This window comes from Amblyomma maculatum, chromosome 6 (genome assembly GCF_055883805.1).
Source record: "Amblyomma maculatum isolate TAMU_Amacu chromosome 6, ASM5588380v1, whole genome shotgun sequence".
In the NCBI taxonomy this organism is placed as follows: Eukaryota; Metazoa; Arthropoda; class Arachnida; order Ixodida; family Ixodidae; genus Amblyomma; species Amblyomma maculatum.
Genome location: NC_139349.1, coordinates 26782999 through 26796220, shown reverse-complemented (window position 1 = coordinate 26796220; position 13222 = coordinate 26782999). Strand labels below are relative to the sequence as shown.

The 13222-nt window shown below is 41.3% G+C and overlaps 1 long non-coding RNA gene across 1 annotated transcript in view; it reads left to right on the top strand.

The window, feature by feature from the left end:
• LOC146185297 (uncharacterized) overlaps positions 1 to 13222 on the top strand; it is a 601519-nt gene that overhangs the window by 385906 nt on the left and 202391 nt on the right. The window contains exon 3 of the long non-coding RNA XR_014708281.1: positions 9559 to 9633. This is a non-coding gene — a long non-coding RNA (uncharacterized LOC146185297). The remainder of the gene's footprint in view (positions 1 to 9558; positions 9634 to 13222) is intronic.

The following is a 13222-nucleotide window of genomic DNA, read 5'->3' as shown; positions in this document are numbered from 1 at the left end:
ATCATTATGTGACTCCATTAATAGTAATTGATGCGCTTATTACATTTTAATATTTGATAATGTTAAACCCCCAAGAAATTTTAGAATACTGTACAATTCTTCGGGTGTTTCACTTTTGTTTTTGTAATGAGTGTATAATTTACTATACATGAAATTGATGTAAAAAGTTGTGTTGTGATGCTATTGTTTCTTGTACTTCCTGCATGGACCCATGTATTGCCAAAAAGGCTAAGAGCCCAGATAGTTTACATGTATGTTTTTACAATTCTTTGAGCCTATTTATTTATTTATTGAAGCTCGCAGATACTGTGGAAAATCAACTCTTTTTTCACGGCAATTTTTTCAGTTATGACTGTTTTAGGCAATATACCGCATTTGGTTTATTGCACGTTTTAGCTGAAATACAATCTGAAAAAAAAAATGAGCATTGTATATCTCACTCGTTTTTGGAATTCAATGTCGTTTAAAGGCATACAAGCTTAGGCTAGCTAACAGGTACAGCTGCATGTAGCGAGTCCGAAATGTCTAACTGTGAACATATAAAAAGTATGAATACCGGGGAGCCTTCCGTGCCCGGCCGCGTATTGCCAAACGATATCCAGTCGTAGGTAGCACTTCAGCAAATGACTGTCTGGCGCGTGATTCCGTTCTTTCAATGGTAGGGTCTTTTGAGCAGCATCACCTGGCTTCGAATAGTGAAAATATTGTCCAAACGAATAAGAGCGCATTTAAGGTCGCTGTTTCCGTCGTTTCTGTTGTTTCGTTTCGCTTCCGTAATGTCCTCGGCGTCAGGTTTTCCTTAGAACCCCTATACACTCTTTCCAGAAGACAGATTAGAAAAGTACTGACTGACATGTTATTTCCTGTAGTTATAGGCAGCCTTAACTCTCTTTTCTAGACAAGAGTGTATTAATGTCGGGCCGCAAAGACTTCCTTTTTTAAACTTCACACGTCAAACTTACCGGTCAAAAACGTGGCTTCGTGCAAAAAGGACTTTTGTGTCATGCTCAGTGGACTGTCGCCTGTCTCGGCACCAGAAATTATAGATCATTGATTTATGTATTGCCGTTATGCAGTGTTTCTTTTGAGTTATTCCTCAACGGACTCTGAGAAAGAACATTAACATTACGTCATATACTATGAGATTTTTGCTTACCGTGGAAGCTTCTGAGGTTCACAGCGTTCATCGCAGTCTTTATTCGAAGAACAGTGTGCTATGGTGCGGTGGGTAAGGCTGCGCAGGAGCGACCTCCTGGCCGGTTACCTTTACTCGGTACATGTATACGTCTCTGGGAATTTTATGCGGACAAGGTGTGAGCTCGATGCTAGTGTCACTGTGTATGAGAGATTGCGAGATTCTACCTTGTTAAATCAGACTTCAAGTACTTCAGTGCAATAAAAAAAAAAAGTTTAAAAAAATCTGTGGAACAATGGATTAACATTACTCATCTTTGCACTGATGCTACTGAAACATCGTTTCGAATCCTGTAGTGAAATATTTTTTCTGACTGTTTCTTTTTCAAATTCAAAGCTTTAAAATAAGTTACCAAGAACTTTCGTGGGATGTGTTCCCCTTTAGGTTGAATTATGTGATGTTTTTGGTTATTAAGAGCTGAATAACCGTACGTGAACAGAACCACGAGGTGACGGTATGACAACGGTTACATTAGGCAATTACCGTCACCGTAATCATTTCCTGCCTTCAGTGAGTGTACGTTACCTTTTGGTTGCATTCAGACACCTTTCAGCAACAATCGCCGTTTAACGCAGTGAGAGCGCCGTCTGCTGAAGTGCTCCTACAGGATATGGTTTGGCAATACGTTTCTCGGCGAGCACCTTAGTCGAAAGCAATTGCTGATACAGCGGACGCACCGGATGGTTTCAGCCTACGACATCCAGGACAGATAACTCTATTATCCTGAAGGCTTATACTTAAATATAAATACAATTTACCACCACCAGGAGCATGGAACAAAAATTGACGGTTAAAATAGAGGGTTGGAATCAAAGAGCTACCTGTTATTTATATCCCCTGCGACCAGTTTTCGCACAAGCAGGAAAGAAAACTCCGGTCAATAAGGTTACATAAAGAGCTGCCTGCTACTAAAACTGTTCTTTTCTACCACAGCATGAAAGATAAACTGCGATTTAAAAGACCTCTTTTGCCAGCCTTCGGTGCAAAACGCTGTCTGCCAGTGAACGTAGTTATTAACGCTGAGCGTTTCTATGTACAGGACATGAAATGTTGAAACGTTATGCATAAAGGACATTGAGTAAGTAGGATTCTGCTTAATGAACTGTGTCAACTTCGGTGTTAAGAGCGGTGTTAACAGCAGCTTAAAAGCCATACAAAAGAGGGCCAAGGCAAGGCGGGCACCGTGTTAGATTAGGAAACAGCGTGTTAATGAAACATTACACGGGTTCAACGCTGCTGAGCCGAATGTGGAGAGAAAGCTTTGGAGCGTTCCATTGAACGCATCGAAGTTCACCAGCGTTTTAAGTTTATCCATCTAAATATGGAGGCCACTTTAGCTCCACCTTTAAGGATATGACGCGATAGCGTAGGCTACGAGCCCACATATTCGTATGAACGTGCCTTAGTGACCTATTGGGCTAACCAGAATACCAGGGTCTGGGTAGGCCTAATCTAAGATACCATCTCATGTGAAACGAGAGACCCAAGTTGGCAGCTCCTGCTTCGGTGCCAAGTGCCACGTCGAAGGCTTGAAAATCTACAGTAGTTTAGCTTTCGCTACAAAACAATTTAATTTTATCACTGCATGCGTTCCAGGTACGAATGATCGAATTTCGTTGCCTACGCCAATCAGTTGAGCATTTTACGTTTTCTCTGGCGGCATAATATCTACCGAAGTTTAAGAACTACTTTTAAATTGAGGGAAGGCTTGCGAAGAAATAAGATAGGCAAAGCCTTGCCGGGCAAGATGGAAACAGTATATAAGTTGGTTGGCAGTGATGAAAAATTACGATATGCTAGTATTTATTATTTCGCAGTTTCTGAAGCATTCAATTCACTTTTGTCTCATACGTTGTCACTTCTCGAGTAAACGAAATTAGCCAACATTCCTCGTCTGTAAGCATGCTGAATTGGAAATTAAAAAAAATAGCTAGGTGATAAAGAGACCAGGTGTACGCTGTAAAAGCATTGTGTAAGGTTCATTCAGGGTATGAAATGGACAGCTCATGACTGTTAAATATACCAACAATGTACTGAAATTAATTAATTTGATTTAGGCGTAGGCAGCCCTTTTCTGCTGCCAGCCAACGGCAAAGCAGTTAGTTTCTCTTCAAGCAAGAACACCAAGTAGACTGAATCTCCGTGGAAACACTCTTGTATGTCGGAGTTGTGGATCTTGGCTGCGAAAAAGTTAATGTTGCATTGAATAGAAACCAGCAGCATGAGGAAGAATTCGTATTTGTTTCTCACTGCTTTAGGCCTCCACAGAGGCTAATATAAAATCTGACCTATACCTGTCTTGTTTTTCTGGTACCGCAGGCTTTAAAATACAAAAAATACAATCATTGAAAAGCACTCACTGGGTATACGAATCAGCGGTCAGTGAAAACGAATCTCGCGATTTAAACGTTGCCCTTTCGGAGGTTCACATTTGTGATTATTGTAAATAAGTAGATCTAAGAGGGATGGCAAATTTGCATTCATAAAGGCTCTAGATCAATTTAGAATGTTAACCTTGTAAATCATAATGGTCTTTTTATGAAGACCCCGAACTGTGGTGCTCAAAACTATTTTCTGTTTCTCAACTCCCAAAACAAGTTGAACCACTTCAATATTTAGGTTTTTTGTTTGGCACGACATCTGGTAATGCTTTTTCACGATGGGAATAAAGAAACGTTGAAAATTTAAAAATTTAATGCGACTATTAGGAAAACGGCTAGTAAGGAACTCATTTAGAGCCTATATTATCTAAAGTGGTGTTTTCGGCCAATTTGGGCCGATGTCTATAACATTTACTGCAGGTGCCGGTTGCTTCACGGGGACATGCATTACAAAAAACCTTTTTCCTTTTATTAACTTGATATAGAAAATAATGTTGGATACGACTGTCCCTTTAATATTATAACAACTCCAGCAATGTCTTCATTAAAGAAATAAAATAAATATTTCAAATTATTAAAGCCAGTCAAAAGGGGGCTTCAAGAAACCAATGCGCACAACTTCGTAATGTTGAAGCTGTGAAGTTTAGACACTTAGGCTGAGAAGAGAAAATGAACAGCCTAAAGGAACTTCCTCGTTTGCGACGACTTTTAAGTTACGCCGCTGTGCCGAAAAAGCCGGAACGACACAAGCATCACTGAAGGCATTACTCACTGTATGTGTTAAAATACATGGCAAGCTTTCGGCGCGGAAGTTAAGAAATCTGCGGTCTTGTGCCTCATGAAAAATTGTGCCACGCCCACGGCCCACTGAAAAGTAGGAAAGTGAAAAGAGCATATAATGGTAGATAAAAGCGCTTCGATGTCTTGATTCACTGGTGACACGCCTAGCGGATTTATAACGCCGAGTGGCACAGACGTGAAACGACTCAAGAGAAATGCTCGTCTAGGCATAGCTCCCATGGAAGTTTTTGGTAGACGTGTGCTCTTGGAAATGACGGAAGAATTGGCCTAGGCTTATCGCGTGACTCCGGACTGGCAGGAGTCCTTTGCCATCTTGCGAGAAAGCATGTTCTCAACAAGTGAAAATAATTTAGTTTCCGATTTCCCTTTGTACAATTATCAGAGAGCTCAGTGAGAAATGAATGTGCTTTACAATCGACATGTGCATTGTTAATATTCAAAGAATTACCTGGTGAAATTTTTATTTTTACAGATTATTGCTTTATATAAACCGTCTCGGGGGTATGGGTGGTACGTGCTTATCTAGACTGTGCTTATCGACTGCATCCCAAAACGGGCATACGTACGTGTGCCTGTGCTGTTAAAAGCAGATTTAGTTAAAAACAAAACTAACTAGCCATTCTTGTAAGTTTTCGTTTTAGGAAGTAACAGTATATAAGAAAAATTCAAAACTGCGAAAACCTATGTTGATAATTATTTTTTAATTTTCTGAATTGGCATTACAGCTCGAAATATCGAGAGTCTGAGTTCCACTTTGGGAAGCTTGTTTAGTTCTATTATCAGTACTGCTAAATTTAAAAATAGCACCCTTGCTCAAACTTTTGTAAAGAATTCGCCTTAGCTACCTCTACATCATATGTACACAAACTACTGCATATATTGTACTAAAATTTCTAAGTACACTATTTTTTCACTGTGCAACGCCAGAAAGCTATCTCAACCAACTCTGAGAAAAGAATTTTTCACAATAACTTGAACACTGTCTTGCTTAGAAAAACGTAAGAAATTGGCTTGCCTATTACAAATTTGACGGCATTTAAGAAAGCAACTTAGCTTCAGGCCCTAATATGTAGAAAAATTTTCATCTTTTAACTAGGGTACATTATCTTCTGTCGAGGCCGAAAATGGGGAGACCAGCGGGAGTTGACAGAATCGCACATGAGCATTTTGTGACCGTGCGGTAGCTCCTTCTAAAATATGGAGTGGGTAGTCATTCTGACATGCTTACCTAGTTGCCCAAACGCTTCCTTCAGGCAGGCTTTTTATTAGAGAAAAAAGGCTACTTAAGAGCTCCTTGTTGCCTTTCCACTGGTGAGTGCGCGAATATAAAAAAATCTCAATCTCCTTGCGGAGTCAACATGTACAGACTGCGGTTACACTACTATTAAGGATTCTAAAATAATATATAATAATGTTCGATACAAAACCTTCATTAGGTTTTGACCCTGGCAACACATAAGATCAAAAGATAGTTGAGTGATTATATAATTTCTTGAATTCTACTCCTGTAAGCCTTTTCAGCGATGCATGGTTTGACGTTGAATATAGGTTTTTAATTACAGTCACCTAATTGACCTTATTTCAGGATTTACAATTCGCACAGTGCACACATACTCCATTTACGTTATCCAATCATATAGGTATGACTTGGTTATTTAGCATAATGTTCAATATTTATTCTCAGGTAAATATAAAGCTGTAATTTTTTATATGCAAAATTCGTAAATCTGTTAATTATTCATGTGATCAAAAATGATCAGAAGGTCAAATGATGATGCTCCATTTTATTATGGTACATTATTCGTTAGGAAGCCAGGTTTCTATTCAAGCCGAGTCCCTATTTGACCTTGATTGGCTTTGAGGGTCATCCGGTGATACTGAAGTGGTACCATTGTTTGTAGCTCGAGTAGTAGAGCTAGCATTCTAAAAAGCAGATCGGACATATCAGCAGGCGTATTTATGTATCCCATTAAGATTTTGCAGATATCAACATTTGCGGCATGCGAATATTATAATTGTTTTAAGCACATCCCGAACAAAATAGCAAGTAACGGTCTTAAGAGTTTTGCAGAATGATATCATTATTAGCTTTACCGGAAGAAAACGATGAATAATTTGTTAAGTACGTGCAAGTGAAATCGGCCAGCGGTGGATGAATATACCTTTAACAATGAACACGTTAATATTATGCTTGTAAAGCGTGCACCACTGCAGAAACACTCTTTTTGAAACGAAACCAACTTTACAGGCTTCACATTCAGGCATTCGAAAAAACTGTGCCCCGCTGTGGTGGTGCAGTATTAAGCTAAGAGCAGATACATATATACGATTTTAGCCATAAATTCGAGAAGCAGCGCCTTTACACCCCCAAAAAACTCGCTTCTTGAATGTAGAAAATGATGACAGTGTTCCGCATGTTATGATAACGTATCAGCCTTGCACAGTGTGGGGAAACGCCGAATGGCCTTTCACCATGGGGATCTCACTGTAAGACCAATACAAGAGTATTTTGGGAATTTTATTCGGCAGATAATTGTTGCTTTCAAAACTCAATCATGTGAACCTGAACTTATGGGTGTATTTAATAAAGTGATTAATTTGAAAGTTTAATAATTACGAAGATCGCCTGTAAACCTTCTCATTTTTGCAGAATCAACCAGGCTGTCTTGGTTGTACAATAAAGAACAAAGCCACGGTAGTGCAGTGGTTAAGATGCCCGACTACTGTGCCTTAGTACCCGAATTTGATCCCGACTGCTAGTGGCTGCCTTTCGATGGATGCGAGACAAAGAGGCGTTTGTGTGCTGTGCGACGTCAGTGCCCCTTAGATATCCCCAGGTGGCCGGAATTACTCCGCAGCCCTCAGCTGCGGCACCCCTTCTCTCTTTCCACTTTGACTCGCCCACTTTCCTCCAATCCTTTACGGCGTGTTTTTTTTTTTTATTTACGCGAACAACAAAGAAGAGGTTAGTGCCGCAAACCTGCTTTGTCTACTCCTTATCATCAATTCATAAGAACGGTGTGGGTGAGATGTCCAAAGAACAAGTGGGACAGATGCTGCGTCTTTCTCTACCTGTCATCAATTATTATTATTATTATTATTATTATTATTATTATTATTATTATTATTATTATTATTATTAATATTATTATTATTATTATTATTATTATTATTATTATTATTATTATTATTATTATTATTATTATTATTATCATTATTATTATTATTATTATTATTATTATTATTATTATTATTATTATTATTATTATTATTATTGAAATTGAGTACTTAAAATGTGCGCTTGAAAATTATGGGGGCACTTTGCCAGCCTAAAGTGCACTAGGCGAAAACCCTTGCCGCGCCACTTCGACTGCCAATTACTGCCAATTACGACTGAGGCCACACCATTATTTCCTTCTTTGTGAAGGTTTAATTTCTACTGAGTCAAACGCTTTCGTTCCTTATCTATCACGTTAGTCCCAGCAGAAGCATTGAGACACCGTTGACGCGTTCGTTCATTGATCTGCCCCCGTTTGGTGTTGGGAGAGTCCGCCTTCCTGCGCTTCTCCGAATTACTTGGTGCGAAATGACTAGGGCCGCTTGGGCGCCATCCGACTCACTCACTCAACTGCAACGACACGTCTGGCGACGGAGCGCCGTCGCAGCGGGCACTCGTTCCGCCTGCCTGTGCAGGTGAAGTTACTGTAGCTATGAGCAGCTACGCATGCGTTTTGGCGCCCCCACCTAGCGCCGAGGAGCCAGGAGGGTGTGCGCAGGTGCAATTGAAGGTCACAGCTGGCACTGTCCCAGCCTTTGCATCTAACGGAACGACGATCCCCTCGAGTATGGGCGCTTAAAGACTTTCGCCTTAATATTTATTTATTTGTTTATTTAAAATACACCTCAAAGGTTTCAGCTGTGGGGTGTTACATGAGGGATATATGTGCGCTTAATTCGTGGTGCACAAGCGTACGGCCTGGTGAGCTTTAATGCTTCGTATGACTATGAAAGATCGCTCAATACCGGGAGAAATCGTGAGCCATATATTGCACTTGCCGCTTGCGATGGGGTGGACACATAAGGCAGCCTATTCCAGGTACATTTAAACTTCGTCTATCTCTGTTGGACGCGATAGATTAAAGAGGTCCCACTGCATTTCAACGCTGTGTTTCACCGAACTGTCCGCGACCTCTGTGTTCTGATTGACCATGGCCAGTTGCAGGAAGCAGAAGTAATGTTTCGCCCTAAGTATTGGAAATGTATTGCTCAATTTGGGGCATCCTCAGGGGATGTCCCAAGAGAATGCGGATGACGTTGTCATCCTTGTGCTTGCATCCGGTAGAAAACAGCTGCAGGACTTGGCAGAGAATACTCTCAGCCGAATGGCGATGTGGTCGGAGAGGGCGAGGGTTACCACCTGCAGGGAGATGACGGCGTGCGTTCTCATTTCTGCTCTTCGCGGGGGGATGGGACGTATACCTTCCACCGTTCGCCTTGACGGTGCGCGCCTGCAATTCAGGCCTTCTTTTAAGGTGCTCAGTGCACTCTTTGACCGCATTTTTTCCTTTATACCTCACGGCGACCTGCTCAATAAGCTTTCCGAGATTCTTTCCGCGCTCTGCAGCACTTTCCTTCGGTTAAGCGGCACACCAGCGCCTGAGCAGCGAAGAGCATTGTACAAAATGGTTATCTCGGCGATCACATATTCGTCTCATGTGTGGCAGACTGAGTTTCCCCACTCGGGACCTCGGAACTTTGTAGGTTGCTTTCAGTGCAGCGGGCGCCGCTACTTGCATTGTCTGGAACCTTTTCCACCACGAGCACGAGGGCTACTGAATTTTAGTGAAGTCAGTAAAATAGGAGCAATATTCTTCTAGCTAATTGCAAGTTAACAAATAGAACAGAACATTATCCAATTGTGCAGCGACTTCTGCAAAAACCTTCTCGTGTTCAAATGAGAAGTTAAAAAAGTGTTACAATGCGTACGCAAATGTTTGACAGTTAGCTTTACTTTGACAGAAGAAAGACATGTGCTGGTTTTTTGCCTTAGAAATTTGGACAGCTGAGGTATCTCCACCCTTGCAGAGAATTGCAGTGCTGATTTTAGGTAAACAGCTTGGTGAGACGAGCTGGTAATAATTTAGTCCTAGTCCTAACTTTACTTGTGGTTTCTTCCTCCAGCAGGGTGCATGCGTTGAAGCGAGCACCACGCTCTAGGCTAAGGCTCAATTCGAGTGACATTCCCCCCTTCCGAAGGTAAGTGAATCTAGACTTGCATATCAGCATGACAGTTGTTGACTGTAACTGTGTTAATGCATGGTGATTTGCTAAGTGTGGCGACAGCACTGAGAACAAGCTGGTCCAGCAATCAAGCTTTAAAGATCGTTTATTTCCGGAATCATATTTACTATCTTCGGAAGAGGTCAAACATTGTGCGTAATCTGCTACGTTTCGGTTTTGTTCAGCTTTGAACAAAAAATGAAGAGATTATATATGGTGGTGTTTATAGACACCAAAATAAATGAACACTAAACTAATGCATATACCATTCTGCGATTAACGTTTACACTGTACAGGTGAAAGAGGATAGCTATTATTGTTAAAAAAAAGAACGAGCAGCTTGAGTAAAATATTGTCTCTGCTTCAGCAGACATGTTTTGCAAAAATACTACTTATACGACTCAAGAGGGTTTAAAGCATATATTGCTCAAAAAGCTGGTATGAAATTGATGCTGTCAGTTGAAAGTGAAGAAAATTTGGCCCTTCTCTTAGAGAGAGAGTGAGAGAGAGAGAGAGAACAGAATAGAAAGGCGGGGAGGTTAACTAGGCGATGCCCAGTCGGCTACCCTACACGTGAGGAGGGGAACCAAATGAGAAAAAGAACCCTTCCCTGAGAAAGTGTTAACATCGTGTATAGCTGCTTACATTATGAAGCAGCTCTCAGAAACTATTTTAAACGCATCCCAATAATGTCATTTGTTTATTTAATTAAAGTATGGTTTAGCAAGCTTTTGTTGACAAAAATGGAGAGAGATAGAATAATACAGACAAGCAGGACAATTTCAGGAAACAACATTACGCAAAATGTTTCGCAAACAAAATGCCGAACATGCTTTTAATTAGTAGGCGGGCGTCTCGCATAAGGTAGTGCTTTGTGGATGCCTTGATTCTTTCATTTTTCAAATACTTCTCTCTTTCTTAGGAGTACACTGTCTCCGTACTAAATGAATTAAAAATTATCTGGGCGCGGCGACCTGAACCAATGTGTGCTCCCGCCTGTGTTTGGGTAGCATCGTTTAGACAAATTAGCTAGGTTTGATTTATTCAATAAATAAAAGTACACTCATTGGAATTGTTGGAATGGTAGGAATAATGAGATTTCTTTTGGTTAGTTGCGATAGACGGAGAAGATACATGTTTTTGTCCTGTTTTTACGCAGTAGTAAACGGATGTTTTGCATCTTACTTGTCACCGGAAGACTTCGCCAAAGAGGCAGCATGAAAATGTTTCCCAAATTACGATGATTTGTGCCTTCAACTCTTAGTTTCATTTGGCAGGCATTCCAGCACATGCATATAAACTTCCATCTTCTGCCGGCGCCGACGGCGTTGCGAGTCGGGTCTCTATGCCAGAGTTGTTGGCTGCAATAGATGATGGTAAACGGAAAACAGCGTCTGGCCCGGACAATATTCAGTATGTGCTTTACAAGAACCAAAGTACTGCTGCATCCGCAATTACTAAGCACCATAAACAATGTTTGACTGGAAGGACCGTGCCTGAGAGCTCAATATCTGCTTTCGTGATTAATATTCCATATCACAAAAGCGTCCAACAGACTTTGCCAACTTACGACCTATGTTAACACCAACAATGTGCAAGATAGCAGAGAAAATGCTAGCTACAGGTCTGTCGAGCTGGCCTGAACAACATGGCTCCTATCACCCCGCTCAAGTTGGCTCCGTATATAGGACCAGAAAACTGGTTGGTTGAATTTATATCCCGAGTTCTGTCATATTTCCGTAGCCGCAATGTGCGTACCGTTGTAGCAATGAACATTGAGGTCTAAAAGAACATGTCTTTCTGGCATCCTGAACTCCCGTGACATGCTCCAATTCTGCGTAGTTTCATCGAATCATTTCTGAAAGGAAGAAAATATCAATACGCATCATTAGTGAAGCGATTGGATTACTTGTTTCGCATGTATGCCCGGTATGCGCAGGGATCACTATTGTTACTGACATTATTTAATATCGCTCTCATCACATTAGCATGACGCTTACATGCAATCCCTGAAATGACGTTTTTACAATACGCGGGTGATATCACATTGGGAAGCACTCACCAAGATCAGCTTACTCAGGAGGCTGCCTGGAATCAGCGTTTAAATATTACCTCTAATTACGCTCCATCATTAGCCTTCACCTTTCAAGGAGCAAAACTATATGTACATGAGTTGCAAATTGCTGGGGACATTGGTAACTTAGAGCTAGTCCAGTTCGTCTCTATCTGGTACCCCACTTCAAAACGTTTGACTAAAATTCTGGAGTTTACTATTCACAGATTAGAGCCAGCGACTACTTGGCTATCTCAGGCAAAAAAGCAAGTTCTTCAGACTTTGGACTTCATTACGAGAACTGATTCTAAAATGCCCGGCGCTGGTTCGTCTGTCGCGCGCCAATTAATAAGAGCAGTTCTGCAGCCACGTATTGTATATCAAGCCCAGTTTCAACATTAATAACCAAAAGGTGCAGACAAGACGTTTATGGCTTACTTTTCTTTTTATTTGCCTTTACGCTGCCGTAAACTTCACTGCGGTATGCCAGAAAATTTGTAATGAGAAGCTAATACTTCCTGAATGTCGTCCCTAATTTCATTTAAGTGCCATCCTCATGTTTGATCTTATAATTTATATATTTGTATTGCTTTTGTTGCGTTCCCAACACTGTACTTACCTCTAGATTGCAAAACAGCGGGCAGCAATTGCTCGTTGCCCTTCCGCCTTCTCCTCCTCCTCCTTCTTATTTTTCTCTTCTTGCTACTTTGGTCTCCGTACATCAGCACACAATGATCGCAGCTGCAGGCATTGAGACAAATCCATCAGGTGATTGAATTAGGCTACAGCTAGCTTGAACTGTCTCTGTATCTGTATCCTCAGGAACCTGTATGAAGGACAAGAGGCCACAGTCAGAACTGGGCATGGTCTTACTGATTGGTTTCCGATTGAGAAAGGAGTGAGACAAGGCTGCATACTGTCGCCCTGCCTATTTAACCTATATGCAGAGTGCATCATGAGGAAGGCCGACCTGGACGAGTCTTCAGCTGCAGTGAAGATTGCTGGAAAACGTATCAACAACCTTAGATATGCGGATGATACCACTTTAATGGCAGAAAGTGAAGTGGAACTGATGAGACTTCTGATGCGCGTACAAGAAGAGAGTGAGAAGTTTGGGCTTAAACTGAACATTAAAAAGACAAAGATCATGGCGTCTTGCCCTATCAAGTCCTGGAGCATCAATGGACAAGAAGTGGAAGCTGTGACAGATTTTCTCTTGGGCTCCAAGATTACCTCGGAAGGAGACTGCAGCCATGAAATTAGGAGACGCCTGCTTCTGGGAAAGAGAGCAATGGTTAGCCTTGACCGCCTAGTAAAGAGCAGAGACATTAGTCTGCCAACCAAGATCCGTATAACTCGTGCTATGGTCTTTCCAGTTGTGATGTATGGATGCGAGAGTTGGACTGTGAAAAAGGCTGAGCGCCGAAGAATTGACGCGTTTGAATTGTGGTGCTGGCGAAGACTCTTGAGAGTTCCTTGCACTGCCAGAAGATCAAATCAGTCAATATTGTC